A 23730-nucleotide genomic window follows, 5' to 3' on the forward strand; every position below is an offset into this window, starting at 1 on the left:
GCTACACTAGACGGTATTGTTATAAGTACGATCTCGAATTATTATAAACTCAAAATTTCCTTAACTTGATTTGGTTTTGAGTATCGAGGAAAGTTCTCCTATTGTGCTCCACTTATGAGTGAGCTTCATAATTCTTAAACCTACATATGTGAATACTTCTGCTGGGAGATTATATGGAGATAGCCATGTCTATCATTATGTGTTGGTCATTAAAAATAGTTGTGAGGTTAAAAGTGACTTTTGTGAATTAATTCAATGAGTTTGATTTAATTTCTAAATAATTGATTTCCATTGTAAATTATATGCCCTACCGGTAAGAAGGATCATTGTATGTCGTGATTTTGTTTAACCGAAATTATTTGAAAGAATGAAGAAAGGAAATGGAAAATTTTAGTTGGCACAATGTGGAAAATACTTGTGATTCAAAGTTGAGGATAAGATCCTCACATTTTTATATGATATGAAATATTTAAATCGGGCTACAAGCTGCGGTGGATGTTATATAAGAATGAGGTCTTGGTGGTGAAAACTTTTATGTGTTTAAATTCTCCTTTTGTGAAATTAAAATTTGTGTTGTAGCACTTGTAGGGAGTCATGCCTATTAGGCTTATTTGAAAATTCTTGTATGAACATTTCTGTGCATAATTTACCAAAATTGTATTGTAACTATTGAGTTTTAGCCTACAAGGTGAGAGCCCAGGTGGTGTTAAATTGTGATTCGTTACTTCGGGTAAGTAATTATAAGATCCCCATGCCTTGTTATTAGTAATCTGGAGGTTTGAAACAAAATTTTATTAACATGAGGTTAATTGGCGATGTTGTAATCTATTATGAGCAACCATTAAGACCAGAGATGTGGTTATGGTCATACATATGGTGTGTTTTATGTCAAGATATCATTGTGATAATGTCGTCCTTGTAATGCGGAGATTAGTGTTATTGATATATACTTTGTGTTGCGTTGTTGGGTTGTGGACATGTTGTTAGGAGTTGTTTTGGTGTTACTCTGATAGGTGGAGAGGCCCAATTACAGGGGAGACTCTGCCGAAATTTCTGAAAAATTTGGGAGTTAGAAAATTTTGGGATATTGAGATGTGCAAAGAAAGAGATAAGTTACATTATGTGTTTGAAGACGGACTCTACTTCTAATTTAAGGACTAATGACCCTAAGTGGGGGAGAATGTAATACCCCGTATTTGATGGGTGCGTAGGCACGAGTTGCTATCGCCAGTCGTGACCAATATCGTGTGTTGACGTAAAAATCGGACCTTTCTAGAAATGATTGGAGTGTAAGAAATTTGGTGTTGAAATTTACGAATATGGATAAAGGAAATGATCTCAATTGAAATGGTGTTGTCGGACTTATGTCGAATGCGATAATGTGGAATCAACCGTGAATAATTGTGTAAAAGTAAAATCATCAATTTGGTAACTTGAGAATAATTCTTAATACGTTCGAGGACGAACGTTTGTTTTAGAGGTGGAGAATGTGATGACCCAAAATGTCATCTTTAAATTAAATAATTATCTCGGTGTTTTAAGAACTTAAAATGAGCTACCAATAATATCTCAACTTGTGTGCGCAGTCCGTATAATTTTCTGGACGGTTTTTGTATGAAAAATGGATTAAATTATGAATTAGAGCTTTAAAACTCAATTGACTTGACTTCCGTCAATATTTTGAGCAAACGAACCCGGATCCAAGATTTGACGGTCCCAGGAGGTCCGTAGGAAAATATAGGACTTGGGCGTATGCCCGGAATCGAATTTCGAGGTCTCAGGCCCGAGAAATGAATTTTTGAGTAAAATTGTTTTCTGAAAATATTAAGGAAAATGGAAATGAAATTTGATTAGAAAGTGATGGTATCGGGCTTGTATTTTGGTTCCAGTGTCTGGTACAGGTCTTATATATGGTTTAAGCACTTTCTGTAAAGTTTGGTTGAAAACGGACGTCGTTTGACGTGTTTCGGACTCAAAATGGAAAATTTGATGTTTTATGAAATTTGAAAGAATTCTTGGATTTTAAAGCTTAATTCGTGTTATATGATGTTAGTTTGGCGATTTGATCACACGGTTAAGTTTGTAGGATGTTGTTGAGTTAGTGCATGTGTTTGGTTAGGAGCCCCGAGGGCTCGGGAGTGTTTCGGAGGTATCTCGGAGTGATTTCGGACTTGGGAAAATAGCAGAAAATTTGCAGAAATAGTACCCCGTGAACAGTACCAATGAACAGTACCCATTGTACAGTACCCCGTGAACAATATCTTATGAACAGTAAAAACGCATGAATAGTGCCCCCGAAAATTCTAGGCAGTTAAAGGACGAATAGCACGTTTTTTTTTTCATTTTTTTGAGTTTCAAACTCGGCTTTTGGGCGATTTTGAGGTGTTATTCATGATTTCAACTCAAGTAAGTGTCCTATACTCGAAAGTATTTATATTACATAAATCCATGGTTATTTTCATCATTTAATTCAGATTTAAATAGAAGAAATCAAGATTTTTGCAAAATCTTCCAAAAATGAAAATTTTAGATTTGGAGGTCGAGTTGTTATCGGAATTTGATAAAATTTGTATAGGTGAACTCGTGGTTGAATGGGTTATCGGATTTTGTAAGTTTTGTCGGAATTCGAGACGTGGGCCCCACAAGCGATTTTGAGTTAAATTTCGGATTTTTTTGGAAAATTAGTATTTTCATATGGAATTAATTCGTACGATTTATATTGAGTATATTGAATTATTATGACCAGATTTGAAGCTTCGAACGAATTCGCGAGACAAAAGCTTGTTGGAATTTTGAATTGGTTGCAAAGCGAGGTAAGTGTTTGGTCTACCCTTAGCTTGAGGGTTTAGGAAATGTGTCTTAATTGCTACATGTTAATGGTAGAGTACGACGTATAGGCATGGGGACGAGTATCTATAAGTTGGTGTCAAGCATGTCCGTGAGTCTTGTATTATAATTGTTATGACTCCGTTGTGGTTTATTGGGCTTCATATGTTATTATCACCATTGTTCCCTTGCCAGGATGTTTGTTTGATATTATTGTTGCCTTGCCAGGATGTTTGTTTTGATAGTATTGTTCCCTTGCCGGGATGTTGTTGAAATATTATTGTTCCCTTGCCGGAAAGTTGTTATATTGCTCTTGTTCCCTTGCCGGGATTCCTTGTGATTATTGTTGGCTTGTAACTAGGGGCGGGTGGTACGCCTACCACAAGATATATAATGAAATGGGAGCGAGTGGTACGCCTACCACAAGATATATAATAAAATGGGAGCGGGTGGTATGCCTACCACAAGATATATAAAGAAATTGGAGCGGGTGGTACGCCTACCACAAGATATAATGAAATGGGAGCGGGTGGTATGCCTACCACAAGATATAATGAAACGGAAGCGGGTGGTACGCCTACCACAAGATATAATGAAATGGGAGCGGGTGGTACGCCTACCAGAAGACATAATGAAATGGGAGTGGGTGGTACGCCTACCACGAGATACATGAAATGGGAGCGGGTGGCACGCCTGCCACGAGATACATGAAATGGGATCAGGTTGCACGCCTGCAACAAGATGTGAAAAGAAAGTGAAATAGGCTTTTGTTTCCCTTATTCTTATTAGCGATTGGATTTTGATTCCTTTATAATTCTCTTGATATTCTATTTTTACTTTTTTTTATATATGTTCAATACTCCAAATTTCAACAATTGTTACATTTTTTTTAACTCAATTGATTTTTCAACTAAATTTTCGTTAAACCGTTTGAGGTTGTACTTTACATTAAAAAAAAGAAATTTCTACTATGTTTTGAATTATTGATTTCTCGTATTAAAGGTGAAGGATTCATTCGATAATGTACTTTAATTGAAAAGGGTATTTTCTTTATCAAATAATTTCTAAAAGTAACTTCATATTTTCTTGTTGATTTCCTAATTGGGTTGGAAGTTGTACTCTACTTTATATTAAGTGAATGAGGCGTCACAAGGTGACATTTACTCGAAAGAATTATATTCGAAAGATGCTTATTTGAAAGATATTTTATTTAAAGGAAATATATTCGATATATATTCATTGAAAAGCATATTATCTTGGAGATTATTACTTGAAGGATTTATAGGCGAAAGATTTATATTTGAAGGACTTGATGAATTGATTGCACTTGTATCTATTATTTGTTGAGAAACATTTATGGTGTTCTTGTGGCCTGCTATTTACATCACTGGTTGGTCATTGTTGCCATCATTGTTATCTGCTTCCTATTATTTTTGTACGCTATATTGCACAGGTTTATTTGGTAGTCTGGTCCTAGCCTCGTTACTACTTCACCGAGGTTAGGCTAGGCACTTACCACCACATTGGGGTCGGTTGTGCTGATACTACACTCTGCACTCTTTTGTGCAGATCCTAGTGTTGTAGACTTCGGACCGTAGTGAGATTGCTGTTTTCTTATTCATCAGGCGATCCAAGGTAGTTCTGCAGGCGTCCGCAGGCCTTGGCGTGTCTCCTTCTATCTACTATTCATGTTTCTTTCATGTATTTCCAGAGACAGTATTGTATTTTTTTCTTTCAGACCTTTATTTGTAGTACTCCTAGACAGTCTCTGAAGTTGTGACACCAGTCTTGGGTAGATTTGTTATGGTTTGGTATTAGCAGTATTATTAAATCTCTACAATGCAGTCTTCCGCTTTTTCAATTCTGTTGTTATCTAATTGTTGGCTCTTAACCGTTATCGGATTAAAAATGGAAATAAGGTAGATAGTTCAGTTGGTTGGCTTGCGTAGCTTTCACTAGTAGGCGCCATCACGACTCCCGAGGGTGGGAAATTTGGGTCGTGACAAGTTGGTATCAGAGCTCTAGGTTACATAGGTCTCACAATTCACAGACAAACTTAGTAATGTCTGAGGGATTGGTACGGAGACGTTTGTATTTATCCCCTAGAGGCTACAGAGTTAGGAAAAGTTTCACTCCCATTCTTTTCTGTCGTGCAATTTTTGTTCTCTCATTGCTAAATTGAAACCTCTACTCTTGTCCTTTCACAAATGGCAAGGTCACGTGCTGCTTTTTCAGCCAAACAATGTCACAGACCGGTGATAGATCAATTACGTCTTCGGAGACTTTGCGGAGGCTGGATAGGTCTCACCAAGCTCTTTTCTACCACTTTCAGCTGTGCATCTTTTGAGGACCCGCGGGATTTTCTTGACCACTGCTATGAAGTATTGCAGAACGTGAAGATAGTCGAAAGTGATGGGGTTGATTTTGCTGTGTTGGAGATGACAAGTAGAGGTAGTGGAAAGATAATGTATTTACTAGACCAGTTGTGGTTCCGACGGAAGATGTAGACGTATCAAAAGATCACCTAATGAATCATGTTGGGGTTCAACGTACCTTGACGTCTGGTTGATTTATTTGAGTTGTGAAGGTCAAATATTGTGGATTATCAGATGTTGTGACATATGGCTTTGTGCCAAGTGAGGGGAGTCCACTATCTACGATCAAATTGAAGGGTCGTGTGTTGCCCCGATTTTGGCCTGAGATGTATTTATGTGTTATTGAAAGGTTTTCCAAAACTTGTATATGATCAAGAGCTGAGATTTGAATGGGATGATGATGATACTTGAGATATTCCCGCGTCCTTAATAATTCTACATTTCAGTATCAACGGGGTCATGAAAACATATTCAGTATACTCGTAGTGCTTAAGTTAATCACAACACTCGCGTGGGCAGTCATCTTTTATGTACCAATGGCATGAAATTTCTTGCAATGGTTATTTAAGTTATCCGGTAAAGACCTAGTATGAGCAGCCGAACTGCGGATGGGTTGTTATGAAAATGGAGATACTAGGAACATCATGAAAAATTATCCTAGACTTGGGAGAGACATCTTTCGTTAAAGCACTCAGGCTAAGTGCCTCATTGCAGTTACTACTCTACTTACATGACCAACCATAGGTAGGGGTCAGGATATTAGAGGTGGAGGTGAGACTCCTAGAGGTGGAGACCCAGTCCATTGATATGTTTTCTATGGTATGGCTGAGGTTGCTACACTAGACGGTATTGTTATAAGTACGATCTCGAATTATTATAAACTCAAAATTTCCTTAACTTGATTTGGTTTTGAGTATCGAGGAAAGTTCTCCTATTGTGCTCCACTTATGAGTGAGCTTCATAATTCTTAAACCTACATATGTGAATACTTCTACTGGGAGATTATATGGAGATAGCCATGTCTATCATTATGTGTTGGTCATTAAAAATAGTTGTGAGGTTAAAAGTGACTTTTGTGAATTAATTCAATGAGTTTGATTTAATTTCTAAATAATTGATTTCCATTGTAAATTATATGCCCTACCGGTAAGAAGGATCATTGTATGTCGTGATTTTGTTTAACCGAAATTATTTGAAAGAATGAAGTAAGGAAATGGAAAATTTTAGTTGGCACAATGTGGAAAATACTTGTGATTCAAAGTTGAGGATAAGATCCTCACATTTTTATATGATATGAAATATTTAAATCGGGCTACAAGCTGCGGTGGATGTTATATAAGAATGAGGTCCTGGTGGTGAAAAATTTTATGTGTTTAAATTCTCCTTTTGTGAAATTAAAATTTGTGCTGTAGCACTTGTAGGGAGTCATGCCTATTAGGCTTATTTGAAAATTCTTGTATGAACATTTCTGTGCATAATTTGCCAAAATTGTATTGTAACTATTGAGTTTTAGCCTACAAGGTGAGAGCCCAGGTGGTGTTAAATTGTGATTCGTTACTTCGGGTAAGTAATTATAAGATCCCCATGACTTGTTATTAGTAATCTGGAGGTTTGAAACAAAATTTTATTAACATGAGGTTAATTGGCGATGTTGTAATCTATTATGAGCAACCATTAAGACCAGAGATGTGGTTATGGTCATACATATGGTGTGTTTTATGTCAAGATATCATTGTGATAATGTCGTCCTTGTAATGCGGAGATTAGTGTTATTGATATATACTTTGTGTTGCGTTGTTGGGTTGTGGACATGTTGTTAGGAGTTGTTTTGGTGTTACTCTGATAGGTGGAGAGGCCCAATTACAGGGGAGACTCTGCCGAAATTTCTGAAAAATTTGGGAGTTAGAAAATTTTGGGATATTGAGATGTGCAAAGAAAGAGATAAGTTACATTATGTGTTTGAAGACGGACTCTACTTCTCATTTAAGGACTAATGACCCTAAGTGGGGGAGAATGTAATACCCCGTATTTGATGGGTGCGTAGGCACGAGTTGCTATCGCCAGTCGGGACCAATATCGTGTGTTGACGTAAAAATCGGACCTTTCTAGAAATGATTGGAGTGTAAGAAATTTGGTCTTGAAATTTACGAATATGGATAAAGGAAATGATCTCAATTGAAATGGTGTTGTCGGACTTATGTCGAATGCGATAATGTGGAATCAACCGTGAATAACTGTGTAAAAGTAAAATCATCAATTTGGTAACTTGAGAATAATTCTTAATACGTTCGAGGACGAACGTTTGTTTTAGAGGTGGAGAATGTGATGACCCAAAATGTCATCTTTAAATTAAATAATTATCTCGGTGTTTTAAGAACTTGAAATGAGCTACCAATAATATCTCAACTTGTGTGCGCAGTCCGTATAATTTTCTGGACGGTTTTTGTATGAAAAATGGATTAAATTATGAATTAGAGCTTTAAAACTCAACTGACTTGACTTCGGTCAATATTTTGAGCAAACGAACCCGGATCCAAGATTTGACGGTCCCAGGAGGTCCGTAGGAAAATATAGGACTTGGGCGTATGCCCGGAATCGAATTTCGAGGTCTCAGGCCCGAGAAATGAATTTTTGAGTAAAATTGTTTTCTGAAAATATTTAAGGAAAATGGAAATGAAATTTGATTAGAAAGTGATGGTATCGGGCTTGTATTTTGGTTCCAGTGTCTGGTACAGGTCTTATATATGGTTTAAGCACTTTCTGTAAAGTTTGGTTGAAAACGGACGTCGTTTGACGTGTTTCGGACTCAAAATGGAAAATTTGATGTTTTATGAAATTTGAAAGAATTCTTGGATTTTAAAGCTTAATTCGTGTTATATGATGTTAGTTTGGCGATTTGATCGCACGGTTAAGTTTGTAGGATGTTGTTGAGTTAGTGCATGTGTTTGGTTAGGAGCCCCGAGGGCTCGGGAGTGTTTCGGAGGTATCTCGGAGTGATTTCGGACTTGGGAAAATAGCAGAAAATTTGCAGAAATAGTACCCCGTGAACAGTACCAATGAACAGTACCCATTGTACAGTATCCCGTGAACAATATCCCGTGAATAGTAAAAACGCATGAATAGTGCCCCGAAAATTCTGGGCAGTTAAAGGACGAATAACACGTATTTTTTTCATTTTTTTGAGTTTCAAACTCGGATTTTGGGCGATTTTGAGGTGTTCTTCACGATTTCAACTCAAGTAAATGTCCTATACTCGAAAGTATTTATATTACAAAAATCCATGGTTATTTTCATCGTTTAATTCGGATTTAAATGGAAGAAATCAAGAGTTTTGCAAAATCTTCCAAAAATGAAAATTTTAGATTTGGAGGTCGAGTTGTTATCGAAATTTGATAAAATTTGTATGGGTGAACTCGTGGTTGAATGGGTTATCGGATATTGTAAGTTTTGTCGGAATTCGAGACGTGGGCCCCACGAGCGATTTTGAGTTAAATTTCGGATTTTGTTGGAAAATTAGTATTTTCATATGGAATTATTTCGTACGATTTATATTGAGTATATTGAATTAATATGACCAGATTTGAAGCTTCGAACGAATTCGCGAGACAAAGGCTTATTGGAATTTTGAATTGGCTGCAAAGCGAGGTAAGTGTTTGGTCTACCCTTAGCTTGAGGGTTTAGGAAATGTGTCTTAATTGCTACATGTTAATGGTAGAGTACGACGTATAGGCATGGTGACGAGTATCTATGCGTTGGTGTCAAGCATGTTCGTGAGTCTTGTATTATAATTGTTATGACTCCGTTGTGGTTTATTATGCTTCATATGTTATTATCACCATTGTTCCCTGGCCAGGATGTTTGTTTGATATTATTGTTGCCTTGCCAGGATGTTTGTTTTGATAGTATTGTTCCCTTGCCGGGATGTTGTTGAAATATTATTGTTCCCTTGCCGGAAAGTCGTTATATTGCTCTTGTTCCCTTGCCGGGATTCCTTGTGATTATTGTTGGCTTGTAACTGGGAGCGGGTGGTACGCCTACCACAAGATATATAATGAAATGGGAGTGGGTGGTACTCCTACCACGAGATACATGAAATGGGAGCGGGTGGCACGCCTGCCACGAGATACATGAAATGGGATCGGGTTGCACGCCTGCAACAAGATGTGAAAAGAATGTGAAATATGCTTTTGTTTCCCTTATTGTTGTTGGTGATTGGATTTTGTTTCCTTTATAATTCTCTTGATGTTCTATTTTTACTTTTTTTTATATATGTTCAATACTCCAAATTTCAAAAATTGTTACATTTTTTTAACTCAATTGATTTCTCAACTAAATTTTCGTTAAACCGTTTGAGGTTGTACTTTACATTAAAAAAAATTCTACTATGTTTTGATTTATTGATTTCTCGTATTAAAGGTGAAGGATTCATTTGATATTGTACTTTAATTGAAAAGGGTATCTTCTTTATCAAATGATTTCTAAAAATAACTTCATATTTTCTTGTTGATTTCCTAATTGGGTTGGAAGTTGTACTCTACTTTATATTAAGTGAATGAGGCGTCACAAGGTGACATTTACTCGAAAGAATTATATTCGAAAGATGCTTATTTGAAAGATATTTTATTTAAAGGAAATATATTCTATATATATTCATTGAAAAGCATATTATGTTGGAGATTATTACTTGAAGGATTTATAGGCGAAAGATTTATATTTGAAGGACTTGATGAATTGATTGCACTTGTATCTATTATTTGTTGAGAAACATTTATGGTGTTCTTGTGGCCTTCTATTTACATCACTGGTTGGTCATTGTTGCCATTATTGTTATCTGTTTCCTATTATTTTTTTATGCTATATTGCACAGGTTTATTTGGTAGTCTGGTCCTAGCCTCGTCACTACTTCGCCGAGGTTAGGCTAGGCACTTACCAGCACATGGGGTCGGTTGTGCTGATACTATACTCTGCACTCTTTTGTGCAGATCCTAGTGTTGTAGACTTCGGACCGCAGTGAGATTGCTGTTTTCTTGTTCATCAGGCGATCCAAGGTAGTTCTGCAGGCGTCCGCAGGCCTTGGCGCGTCTCCTTCTATCTACTATTCGTGTTTCTTTCATGTATTTCTAGAGACACTATTGTATTTTTTTTCTTTCAGACCTTTATTTGTAGTACTCCTAGACAGTCTGTGAAGTTGTGACACCAGTCTTGGGTAGATTTGTTATGGTTTGGTATTAGCAGTATTATTAAATCTCTACAATGCAGTCTTCCGCTTATTCAATTCTATTGTTATCTAATTGTTGGCTCTTAACCGTTATCAGATTAAAAATGGAAATAAGGTAGATAGTTCAGTTGGTTGGCTTGCATAGCTTTCACTAGTAGGCGCCATCACGACTCCCGAGGGTGGGAAATTCGGGTCGTGACAAGTTGGTATCATAGCTCTAGGTTACATAGGTCTCACAATTCACAGACAAACTTAGTAATGTCTGAGGGATCGGTACGGAGACCTTTGTTTTTATCCCCTAGAGGCTACAGAGTTAGGAAAAGTTTCACTCCCATTCTTCTTTGTCGTGCAATTTTGTTCTCTCATTGCTAAATTGAAACCTCTACTCTTGTCCTTTCACAAATGGCAAGGGCACGTGCTGCTTTTTCAGCCAAACAATGTCACAGACCGGTGATAGATCAATTACGTCTTCGGAGACTTTGCGGAGGCTGGATAGGTCTCACCAAGCTATTCGCTACCACTTTCAGCGGTGCATCTTTTGAGGACCCACAGGATTTTCTTGACCGCTGCTATGAAGTATTGCAGAACATGAAGATAGTCGAAAGCGACGGGGTTGATTTTGCTGTATTGGAGATGACAAGTATAGGTAGTGGAAAGATAATGTATTTACTAGACCAGTTGTGGTTCCGACGGAAGATGTAGACGTATCAAAAGATCACCTAATGAATCATGTTGGGGTTCAACGTACCTTGACGTCTGGTTGATTTATTTGAGTTGTGAAGGTCAAATATTGTGGATTATCGGATGTTGTGACATATGGCTTTGTGCCAAGTGAGGGGAGTCCACTATCTACGATCAAATTGAAGGGTCGTGTGTTATACTGATTTTGGCCTGAGATTTATTTATGTGGTATTGAAAGGTTTTCCAAAACTTGTATATGATCAAGAGCTGAGATTTGAATGGAATGATGATGAGACTTGAGATATTCGCGCGTCCTTAATAATTCTACATTTCAGTATCAACGGGGTCATGAAAACATATTCAGTATACTCGTAGTTCTTAAGTTAATCATAACACTCGCGTGGGGCAATCATCTTTTAATGTACCAATGGCATGAAATTTCTTGCAATGGTTGTTTAAGTTATCCGGTACAGACCTAGTATGAGCAGCCGAACTGCGGATGGGTTGTTATGAAAATGGAGATACTAGGAACATCTTGAAAAATTATCCTAGACATGGGAGAGACATATTTTGTTAAAGCACTCAGGCTACGTGCCTCATTGCAGTTACTACTCCACTTACATGACCAACCATAGGTAGGGGTCAGGATATTAGAGGTGGAGGTGAGACTCCTAGAGGTGGAGACCCAGTCCATTGATATGTTTTTTATGGTATGGCTGAGGTTGCTACACCAGGCGGTATTGTTATAAGTACGATCTCGAATTATTATAAACTCAAAATTTCCTTAACTTGATTTTGTTTTGAGTATCGAGGAAAGTTCTCCTATTGTGCTCCACTTATGAGTGAGCTTCATAATTCTTAAACCTACATATGTGAATACTTCTGCTGGGAGATTATATGGAGATAGCCATGTCTATCATTATGTGTTGGTCATTAAAAATAGTTGTGAGGCTAAAAGTGACTTTTGTGAATTAATTCGATGAGTTTGATTTAATTTCTAAATAATTGATTTCCATTGTAAATTATATGCCCTACCGGTAAGAGGGATCATTGTATGTTGTGATTTTGTTTAACCGAAATTATTTGAAAGAAGGAAGAAAGGAAATGGAAAATTTTAGTTGGCACAATGTGCAAAATACTTGTGATTTAGAGTTGAGGATGAGATCCTCACATTTTTATATGATATGAAATATTTAAATCGGGCTACAAGCTGCGGTGGATGTTATATAAGGACGAGGTCCTGGTGGTGAAAATTTTATGTGTTTAAATTCTCCTTTTGTGAAATTAAAATTTGTGTTGTAGCACTTGTAGGGAGTCATGCCTATTAGGCTTATTTGAAAATTCTTGTATGAATATTTCTGTGCATAATTTGCCAAAATTGTATTGTAACTATTGAGTTTTAGCCTACAAGGTGAGAGCCCAGGTGGTGTTAAATTGTGATTCTTTACTTCGGGTAAGTAATTATAAGATCCCCATGCCTTGTTATTAGTAATCTGGAGGTTTGAAACAAAATTTTGTTAACATGAGGTTACTTAGCGATGTTGTAATCTATTATGAGCAACCATTAAGACCAGAGATGTGGTTATGGTCATACATATGGTGTGTTTTATCTCAAGATATCATCGTGATAACGTCGTGCTTGTAATGCGGAGATTAGTGTTATTGATATATACTTTTTGTTGCGTTGTTGGGTTGTGGACATGTTGTTAGAAGTTGTTTTGGTGTTACTCTGACATGTGAAGAGGCCCAATTACAGGGGAGACTCTGCCGAAATTTCTGAAAAATTTGGGTGTTAGAAAATTTTGGGATATTGAGATGTGCAAAGAAAGAGATAAGTTACATTATGTGTTTGAAGACGGACTCTACTTCTCATTTAAGGACGAAAGAATCTAAGTGGGGGAGAATGTAATACCCCGTATTTGATGGGTGCATAGGCACGAGTTGCTATAGCCAGTCGGGACTAATGTCGTGTGTTGACGTAAAAATCGGACCTTTCTAGAAATGATTGGAGTGCAAGAAATTTGGTCTTGAAGTTTACGAATATGGATAAAGGAAATGATCTCAATTGAAATGGTGTTGTCGGACTTATGTCGAATGCGATAATGTGGGATCAACCGCAAATAATTGTGTAAAAGTAAAATCATCAATTTGGTAACTTGGGAATAATTCTTAATACGTTCGAGGACGAACGTTTGTTTTAGAGGTGGAGAATGTGATGACCCAAAATGTCATCTTTAAATTAAATAATTATCTCGATGTTTTAAGAACTTGAAATGAGCTACCAATAATTTCTCAACTTGTGTGCGCAGTCCGTATAATTTTCTGGAAGGTTTTTGTATGAATAATGGATTAAATTATGAATTAGAGCTTTAAAACTCAACTGAGTTGACTTCGGTCAATATTTTGAGCAAACGAACCCGGATCCAAGATTTGACGGTCCCAGGAGGTCCGTAAGAAAATATGGGACTTGGGCGTATGCTCAGAATCGAATTTCGAAGTCTCAGCCCGAGAAATGAATTTTTGAGTAAAATTATTTTCTGAACATATTTAAGGAAAATGAAAATGAAATTTGATTAGAAAGTTATGGTATCGGGCTCGTATTTTGGTTCTGGTGTCCGGTACAGGTCTTATATATGGTTTAAGCACTTTCTGTAAAGTTTGGTTGAAAACGGACGTCGTTTGACGTGTTTCGGACTCAAAATGGAAAATTTGATGTTTTATGAAATTTGAAAGAATTCTTGGATTTTAAAGCTTAATTCGTGGTATATGATGTTAGTTTGGCGATTTGATCGCACGGTTAAGTTTGTAGGATGTTGTTGAGTTAGTGCATGTGTTTGGTTAGGAGCCCCGAGGGCTCGGGAGTGTTTCGGAGGTATCTCGGAGTGATTTCGGACTTGGGAATATAGTAGAAAATTTGCAGAAATAGTACCCCGTGAATAGTATCAATGAACAGTACCCATTGTATAGTACCCCATGAACAGTATCCCGTGAATAGTAAAAACGCATAAATAGTGCCCCCGAAAATTCTGGGCAGTTAAAGGACGAATAGCACGTTTTTTTTTTCATTTTTTTGAGTTTCAAACTCGGATTTTGGGCGATTTTGAGGTGTTCTTCACGATTTCAACTCAAGTAAGTGTCCTATACTCGAAAGTATTTATATTACATAAATCCATGGTTATTTTCATCGTTTAATTAGGATTTTAATGGAAGAAATCAAGTTTTTTGCAAAATCTTTCAAAAATGAAAATTTTAGATTTGGAGGTCGAGTTGTTATCGGAATTTGATAAAATTTGTATGGGTGAACTCGTGGTTGAATGGGTTATCGGATTTTGTAAGTTTTGTCGAAATTCGAGATGTGGGCCCCACGAGGGATTTTGAGTTAAATTTCGGATTTTGTTGGAAAATTAGTATTTTCATATGGAATTAATTCGTACGATTTATATTGAGTATATTGAATAATTATTACCAGATTTGAAGCTTCGAACGAATTCGCGAGACAAAGGCTTGTTGGAATTTTGAATTGGTTGCAAAGCGAGGTTAGTGTTTGGTCTAACCTTAGCTTAAGGGATTAGGAAATGTGTCTTAATTGCTACATGTTAATTGTAGAGTACGACGTATAGGCATGGTGACGAGTATCTATACGTTGGTGTCAAGCATGTCCGTGAGTCTTGTATTATAATTGTTATGACTCTGTTGTGGTTTATTGCGCTTCATATATTATTATCATCATTGTTCCCTTGCCAGGATGTTTGCTTGATATTATTGTTGCCTTGCCAGGATGTTTGTTTTGATAGTATTGTTCCCTTGCCAGGATGTTGTTGAAATATTATTGTTCGCTTGCCGGAAAGTTGTTATATTGCTCTTGTTCCCTTGCCGGGATTCCTTGTGATTATTTTTGGCTTGTAACTGGGAGCGGATGGTACGCATACCACAAGATATATAATGAAATGGGAGTGGGTGGTATGCCTACCACAAGATATATAACGAAATGGGAGCGGGTGGTACGCCTACCACAAGATATATAATGAAATGGGAGCGGGTGGTATGCCTACCACAAGATATTTAATGAAATAGGAGCGGGTGGTACGCCTACCACAAGATATAATAAAATGGGAGCGGGTGGTACGCCTACTACAAGATATAATGAAATGGGAGCGGGTGGTACGCCTACCACAAGATATAATAAAATGGGAGCGGGTGGTATGCCTACCATAAGACATAATGAAATGGGAGCGGGTGGTACTCCTACCACGAGATACATGAAATGGGAGCGGGTGGCACGCCTGCCACGAGATACATGAAATGGGATCGGGTTGCATGCCTGCAACAAGATGTGAAAAGAAAGTGAAATATGCTTTTGTTTCCCTTATTCTTGTTAGTGATTGGATTTTGTTTCCTTTATAATTATCTTGATGTTCTATTTTTACTTTTTTTTATATATGTTCAATACTCAAAATTTCAACAATTGTTACATTTTTTTTTAACTCAATTGATTTCTCAACTAAATTTTCCTTAAACCGTTTGAGGTTGTACTTTACAAAAAAAAATAAAATTCTACTATGTTTTGATTTATTGATTTGTCGTATTAAAGGTGAAGGATTCATTCGATATTGTACTTTAATTGAAAAGGGTATCTTCTTTATCAAATGATTTCTAAAAATAACTTCATATTTTCTTGTTGATTTCCTAATTGGGTTGAAAGTTGTACTCTACTTTATATTAAGTGAATGAGGCGTCACAAGGTGACATTTACTCGAAAGAATTATATTCGAAAGATTCTTATTTGAAATATATTTCATTTGAAGGAAATATATTCGATATATATTCATTGAAAAGCATATTATCTTGGAGATTATTACTTGAAGGATTTATAGGCGAAAGATTTATATTTGAAGGACTTGATGAATTGATTGCACTTGTATCTATTATTTGTTGAGAAACATTTATGGTGTTCTTGTGGCCTGCTATTTACATCACTGGTTGGTCATTGTTGCCATCATTGTTATCTACTTCCTATTATGTTTGTACACTATATTGCACAGGTTTATTTGGTAGTCTGGTCCTAGCCTCGTCACTACTTCGCCGAGGTTAGGCTAGGCACTTACCAGCACATGGGGTCGGTTGTGCTGATACTACACTCTGCACTCTTTTGTGCAGATCCTAGTGTTGTAGACTTCGGACCGCAGTGAGATTGTTGTTTTCTTGTTCATCAGGCGATCCAAGGTAGTTCTGCAGGCGTTCGCAGGCCTTGGCGCGTCTCCTTCTATCTATTATTCATGTTTCTTTCATGTATTTCCAGAGACAGTATTGTATTTATTTCTTTCAGACCTTTATTTGTAGTACTCATAGACAGTCTGTGAAGTTGTGACACCAGTCTTGGGTAGATTTGTTATGGTTTGGTATTAGCAGTATTATTAAATCTCTACAATGCAGTCTTCCGCTTATTCAATTCTGTTGTTATCTAATTATTGGCTCTTAACCGTTATCGGATTAAAAATGGAAATAAGGTAGATAGTTCAGTTGGTTGGCTTGCGTAGCTTTCACTAGTAGGCGCCATCACGGCTCCCGAGGGTGGGAAATTCGGGTCGTGACACATCGGTAGTCTACCTTTACCTTTTTCGTATCGGTCACCACACTGATGTACCGAGACATGGGCTCGCATCGGCCCGATGTAGAAGGTGGGTTTTCGATGGTAAAATCGGAGATCGTATCAAAGTGGCCAGGGGTACATTGCTCAATACTTGGGGGAGTTTTTAGTTTTCCCTTGGATAGGCATGATGAAGATGTTGTACCCTCTTTCTGAGGTATCATTTTTGAAGTTTTGGCCATGATATAACTTGATTTCAAAGAAAGAAGATGAAGAAACAAACACAGAAAGAAGTTGAATACGGAAAGTTGTGAACTTGGCCCTAAAGACTTGAAGATGTTGTAAAAGTGTGAATGGCAAGAAAAATTGAAGTATTTATCGAAGCCATTTAGGCAGTGTATAGGAAGCGAAAGAGTCGAGTCAATGGTGGTTCGTGGTCTTCTCGATAATCGTGTTGAGGATGACCTTTACGCAGCCTTTGAATTATGGCATTTAATGCTTTGATGGGCTAACGTCATAATGGGAGTATAGAGTAGGCAAAGATTCAAGACCATTTCTTATCATTTCACACGCGGGGACGATCTGTATCTGGCTAAAATGGAAGAATCCGATTTTATGATTGTTATGACATTCCACGGCTTGTCTTCATAAGGCCTGAGACACAGCTCGAGGTTCGACCCCGATGGTTCCCAATGACCAACCTCCGGGCAACGTAAATCGATGACTATCTTGGATAAGCGGAAAGTTCCCAAGGCGCGTGCTCAAGGCTGACAAAGCCTGCAAACATAGTATAAGTCTGTACCGTGACATTAAATAGTTGTACCAGCTGCGTATCTTTGTAATAAATACATGTGTACTATGTTGGGATTCCCCCTTCTTTATAAAGGGGACCCTTATCATTTTTTGCACATATGATATTCAATACAAGAACAAGAACACTCTCTGCACTCTAACTTGAACACTCTCATTTGTCTTTCCTTTGATTTATTGCTTACATTTATTGTGTTTTATTGATTGTTCTTCCTTTATCATAATACCCTTTTAAATAAATTAATCTAAATACACTAATAAATTAATTAATTAAATGCGGTCAATTAGTGTATAATTGATATAAGCCACCTGTTTGGAGCAATTTTAATAGCATGTTCACCGTTTGGAACAATAGCCACCGTTTCAAGAACCAAACTTTAAAACACATTGTCCCGAAGCAAAAAATAATTATTTTTGGATGTTGTGAATTTTCAGTATGGATATGAATATAATTTATATAAGTAGTATTACTTAATAATAGAATGCTGTTAATTATAAATTACATTTAAACAAAAAGAAGGGAACTGATGTGTCTTTTTCTTTTTAAGGTTATGTTTTCTCAAGATCATTGACCAACTCTTCTGGAAATTCAAATCATCTATTACAAAATAGGCTGCCTTGTATAGACATATTGTATGCTCAATCTTCTTATAGGTTTTCAAATTGATTTTGTTAGTCCACTACAAGACAAATGGCTTCTAGGGACGAGAATAATGGTCCCTAAAAGCTTATTTATGGTCCTAAAATATTTATAGCGATCAGTTAAAATTGGTCGTCACCGGTCACTATATCCTCCGCCGTTAAAGGTTATATTAACGATGGGTTTGACATCTGGTCCCTTAATGTGTTTAGCGACCAGATTAATACTGGTCCTTGAAAGGTATTAACGACTAGTTGGAATGTGGTCCTTAACTACTTTTAGGGACCAGGAATATGGTCTTTATTGCAAATCAATGTCATATAATATTTAGTGCCTTCAAATATTTAGTGACGAGTTTACCGGTCGTAAAACACTTTGAAGGAAAAGAAGATCTGGTCCTTAATCTTATTTAGGACCAAGCATGGGTGGCCCAAAATTCTAATTTTTCATAAATTTTCAAATCAGATATATTGATTCTACAAATAGAAAATTTAATCATAAAAAGATAATATAATGAAGAAAGATATGGTTTCATATATAATAATTACTGACAAAAAATTAGTAGCATTGTACGATCATGGTGAAATATTTTTTGGACACCCCTTTAGCAAAAGTACTTCTAGCTAAGATCCCTAAAATTAATATGATATTTTGTCCAACATTCCTAGCAAAGCAAAAGTCTACTGATTGTATGTCTTCAAAACTCACATCTTGATAGCCTCCAAAACCTGTAAAAATATTCAACAAAAATTCCTTTAATAAGAAATTATAAAGATAACTAGAAAATTATATTGAATAATTTTTTCAATTTTACTCTATTAATAATTTGACCTTTTACCTGAAAAGGTGTCCGAATTCACCAAGTGTAATATATATACACTTCAAAAATAAAATAGCAATGTCAATGAGGTTGCATGAATATAAACAAAAATGAATTAGAAAAACAGTGTTATATAAACGTCGTATCATCTATGAAAACCTAGAAGGATAATCCTAAACCAAGAACTACAAATTTTGTTTTAAGTTGAACATCTAAACAATAGTTTATATGTACTTAATGAAAATATAAACAATAGTGTATATGTACACAAGGCACATCTGAAACATCAAGCAGTAAAGCTATAAGGAAATATTTTATTTTTACTGAAGTTTGATAGCTTTTATGCATTTAGCTTGCTAGGTATTCATGCAGAAATGATGCACTTGCGGGTAACATATCAAAAGCTCTTATCACAGCAATTGTGGAAGTTTCTTGTATCGCTAAACATGAAAAAATAGAACCATTGCAATGGGGAGGAAGCTATAGCATATCTTTATTTTCTTGAAGTATCAGCAGATGAAATCACTAATTGCAGCAATTGTCATATACTACATAGTAAATACACGAGAAAGATCTTTAGTACAGAGCTCGCCATTAATAATAGACTAAGCCCTAATTCCAAACAAGTTGAGGTCGATTATATCAATCCTCTTAATAAATTGTTGTCACTTAAACATTCATGAAAAAGCTCACAGCAAAAACAAAATCAATACAACACCATACAAGTAACAAGTAACACCACACATACCAGCCCACTTTTCAGTGCAACACCATGCAAATAAGTTGATGAACTCCAGTGACTCCGCAAATATTTTTTACATGTAAATAGTCCATGAACTCTATTGACTTCACAAAGGCTTTTATTTGCATATGGTAATCGTAGGTAAGTCCTTATAATAAATATTAATCGCTAACTTAATAAGAATGATAGTTACCAATATGTTAAATCTACATTAATAATATAAAAAAAATTATATTCTTATATATACCGTCAGACACTTCTATATAACAACATCTCTATATAATAGTCATTCACTATAAAAATAAGTTTTTCTCATAAATGATTATTGCATTATGTTATAATATATATATCTCCTCTATAACAACACTAATTCACTATAACAGAAAAAAATATTGGAACAAATGAGATTATTATAGAGAGGTTTGATTGTAAAAGTTATATCCAAAATAAGAAAAGGAGATTATAATTAATCCTAGCTAGCAGTACTAGTATAGTTGCAGCTATAGAAAATTACCAAGCCAGCAATATGACAGGCAAAATCATCATTAAAAGTGGCTTTGGACTTAAAGCTGCGAGAAGACTCGTCAAGGGAATGATAATTAGGCCATGTCATAACAGTGTCCCTAGCACTAGGTTCAGCACTAGGTGGCACTATCATCTTCTAACTTTTGCATCCTATATCGGTACAACGTCCCAAGGATGAATATTTTTGGATCGTTACTCGTGCATCTTGCAACCTTTTTTTGTTTTTCTTGTGATAGAAGGTGAAGCTACATCTTCTTGTCTTCCCTTCTGGTCTTTTTCTTTTGCCGCTCTTTTTAACGGATTATGGCCCAAAATTTCAACAGAATGCTCCCCCGCTACTGGAAATAAAGTTACATTTATTGAGGGTTTTCTGCCTTAAATTTCTTCAAGAACACAAACATTTCCAAAGATCAAAATTGGGTCCTCGGAAAAGGAGGTTCCCGAAGATGCCGCTCGACGTGGCCCTAAAAGTAGATTAGTTTCTTGGCTTTTGTTTTTTGTTTCTTTGTTCTTGTGTAAGGATCCTTCTTGGTTGTAAATATATTTTGTAACCATCTATTGGAAATATAAAATGATCTCTTTGTCTCATTTTTGGCTCGTGTTGAATTCCGTTCTGTCTTTATTTGTGAAATTTTTTATTGCATAACTTTAGTGATTAGTCCGAATACCGAACTCAGAACATAATAAACCCATAGGTTTTTAATCGATCAATATAATACCCCTTAATCTTTTTGTTTATCCAGGAGCTAAGCTTAAATTGATTTGATGCGAGCTCGGGACATCGGGACTCCTCAGTCCGAGTTGAGTGAGAGCAAGGTTTCGAATTTGAAATAAAGTTAGCCCTTAGGCTTCGTAGACAGTCCCTGAATGATAATTTTCTTAAAATCGGGTAGCCCTTGGGCTTAGTAGTCGAGTGTAAACTTGCTCGAACTCAAAATAAAGTTAGCCCTTAGGCTTTTTTAAAGTCTCCGAGTGAGAATTTTCTCTAACTCGGGTAGCCCTTGTGCTTAGTAGTCAAGTGAGCACTTGCTCGAACTTGAAATAAGATGATAAGAAATGACTTGAGTCTCGATCTCCTCGATGTCTCGATCATTATGCCGATCTCATGATGTCACCGTCCGGAGTGTTTGAAAGGTCGCGTCTGCACAGTTTCCAAGGTCATTAATTATAGGCTGCTGACGGTTGGCCTTTTGGCTTCCCCAATACACTTAAGTGACTTCTATAAATACGTAACTTCATAATTTTGTAAACTTTACTTCTTAATTCGTTGCCAAATCTTGCTAGTTCTTTCAATTTCCCTAAAACCATACTTTTCTCAATTTGTTCTTTACTCCATCAACAACCTTTTCTTCTTCACTTGAACAGCAATGGCTAAAACATCCAAAACCATTCACCAACAAGAAAAAGCTTCTTCGTCGTCACATCCATCCAGAAGTAAACTAGTGGTGCCACCTCGCATCGAGGAGTGCATTCCCCTACCATGTGAAATAACACCCGATTTCAAAATTGAAAAACCTGTATCGACACGAGACCGATGTGAGCCCATGTCTCGATACATCTGTTTGATAACCAAGGATGAGCTTGAGTAGGTAAAGAAGGATCGCAATTGGAATGACAAAGATGTGGTTATTCCTTCCTCGGAAGAGGACATCACTACCCATAAAGTGGGGTACTTAAGCGTGTACACCTACCTATTTATGCTGGATTCCGTAGTTCCAGCCCTGGGTCCCATAGACCCAGTTATACTTGATTTCTGCCAACAATACCAAGTGACACTCAGCGAGGTCTACCCTTCATTCTGGCGAATTGTCAATTTGATTAGTTCGTTCTCCACTTCGGGTATGAGGGTTGGCATAAATTTGGCCATGAAGTCAGCTAGGATTTGAGACTTGATGCCCATTCGAGGTTGATATTCGATATCATACCCGCTAAGCTCGATAGCCATTTGGCCAATCGGCCCGATAGCTCGGGCATATGCAAAACATTTTGAAGGGGGAACGTGGTTAATACACATATTAGTTGACATTGAAAATATGGTTTTAGCTTTCTAGATGTGCTTATCAATGCAAGTGCTAATCTTTCTAAGTAGGGGTACCTAGTTTCAGCATCTCCTAGAGTCCGGCTTACGTAATAAACAGGAAATTGCATACCTTGCTCTTCTCGAACTAGTACCCCACTTACCTCTATCTCGTACACTGCCAAGTATAGATAAAGTTTTTCATCTACCTTCGGGGTGTGAAGCAAAGGCGGGCTGGACAGATATCGCTTTAATTCTTCTAAGGCTTCCTGACATTCTGGGGTCCACGCGAAATACTTTTTCTTTTGAGCAAGGAAAAGAACCAGTGACTCTGATCGGACGACCTCGAAACGAATCGACCCAAGGCAACTATTTGCCCTGTTAGCCTTTGCACGACCTTCACACTATCCACAATCATGATATCCTTGATAGCCTTGATCTTATCGGGGTTGATTTAGATACCCCGATTTGACACCATGAAGCCGAGGAACTTACTCGAGCCAACTCCGAAGGCACATTTCTCCGAGTTAAGCTTCATGTTGTGTTGCCTTAAAATTTTGAATGTTTTCTACAAATGATCTAAATGGTCCTCTGCGTGTAGGGACTTAACCAACATATCATCAATATAAACTTCCATTGTTTTGCCTATTTGTTTTTGGAACATTTTGTTAACTAGGAATTGGTGTAGCTCCTGTATTTTTTAGCCCGAAGGGCATTATGTTGTAACAATAAGTTCCAAACTTAGTAATAAATGAAGTCCTTCCTTGGTCCTCCGGGTTCATCTAAATCTGATTGTACCCGGAGTAGGCATCGGGAAAAGTTAGGGTCTCGTGGTCAGCCGTGGCATCGATCATACGATCGATGTTTGGCAAAGGGAAAGAATCTTTTGGACATGATTTGTTCATGCCTTTATAATTTATGAACATTATAAGTTTGTTTCCTTTTTAGGAACTACAACTATGTTGGCTAACCACTCGGGGTATTTTACTTCCCGAATAGATCCTATTTTAAGAAGTTTTGTTACCTCGTCCTTTATGAAAGTGTGCTTTACCTCGGACTTAGACCTCCTTTATTGCTTCACCGGTTTGAACCTGGGATCAGTGCTTAGCCCATGCGTGGTGATTTTTGGTGGAATCCCCGTCATATCTAAATGGGACCAAGCAAAGAAATCCATATTATCAATAAGACATTGAATGAGTTTTTCCTGAGTTCGGGGGTTAATCTCGTTCCCAAGTATACCTTTCCCTCTGGCATATATTCGATCAAAATGATCTGCTCCAGCTCCTCGATAGTTGATTTGGCTGCATCAGATTCTTTGGAACGACAAAGGTTTGAGGAGTAAGGAAATCCTTATCTTCGTCTTCCATTACATGTTGCTCCGATTCTGTCGAGGCTGGAGGCGGTGATTGCTATTTGGCCGCATGTTTACCTTCGATGCTTGATTTCTTCGAGGTTAAAGGCTCTGGAATCTGTACCACTTCCTCGATTG

Source organism: Nicotiana sylvestris, chromosome 4 (assembly GCF_000393655.2).
Source record: "Nicotiana sylvestris chromosome 4, ASM39365v2, whole genome shotgun sequence".
In the NCBI taxonomy this organism is placed as follows: Eukaryota; Viridiplantae; Streptophyta; class Magnoliopsida; order Solanales; family Solanaceae; genus Nicotiana; species Nicotiana sylvestris.